The sequence below is a fragment of the Lipotes vexillifer genome, unplaced genomic scaffold, assembly GCF_000442215.2.
Source record: "Lipotes vexillifer unplaced genomic scaffold, Lipotes_vexillifer_v1.1 scaffold295, whole genome shotgun sequence".
In the NCBI taxonomy this organism is placed as follows: domain Eukaryota; kingdom Metazoa; phylum Chordata; class Mammalia; order Artiodactyla; family Lipotidae; genus Lipotes; species Lipotes vexillifer.
Window position 1 is genome coordinate 793932 of NW_006773247.1, and position 869 is coordinate 794800.

The following is an 869-nucleotide window of genomic DNA, read 5'->3' on the forward strand; positions in this document are numbered from 1 at the left end:
TTGAGGTGCTCCTATGTTGGGTGCATAAATATTTACAATTGTTATATCTTCTTCTTAGATCAATCCCTGCATCATTATGTAGTGTCCTTCTTTGTTTCTTCTAATGGTCTTTATTTTAAAGTCTATTTTGTCTGATATGAGAATTGCTACTCCAGCTTTCTTTTGGTTTCCATTTGCATGAAATACCTTTTTCCATCCTCTTACTTTCAGTCTGTATGTGTCTGTAGGTCTGAAGTGGGTCTCTTGTAGACAGCAAATATATGCGTCTTGTTTTTTTATCCATTCAGCCAATGTTTGTCTTTTGGTGGGAGCATTTAGTCCATTTACATTTAAGGTAATTATCTATATGTATGTTCCTATTCCCATTTTCTTAATTGTTTTGGGTTCGTTATTGTAGGTCTTTTCCTTGTCTTGTGTTTCTTGCCTAGAGAAGTTCCTTTAGCAGTTGTTGTAGAGCTGGTTTGGTGGTACTGAACTCTCTCAGCTTTTGCTTGTCTGTAAAGGTTTTAATTTCTCCGTCAAATCTGAATGAGATCCTTGCTGGGTAATCTTGGTTGCAGGTTTTTCTCCTTCATCACTTTCAATATGTTCTGCCAGTCCCTTCTGGCTTGCAGAGTGTCTGCTGAAAGAACAGCTGTTAACCTTATGGGGATCCCCTTGTGTGTTATTTGTTGTTTTTCCCTTGCTGCTTTTAATATGTTTTCTTTGTATTTAATTTTTGACAGTTTGATTAGTATCTGTCTTGGCGTGTTTCTCCTTGGATTTATCCTGTATGGGACTCTCTGTGCTTCCTGGACTTGATTAACTATTTCCTTTCCCATATTAGGGAAGTTTTCAACTATAATCTCTTCAAATATTTTCTCAGTCCT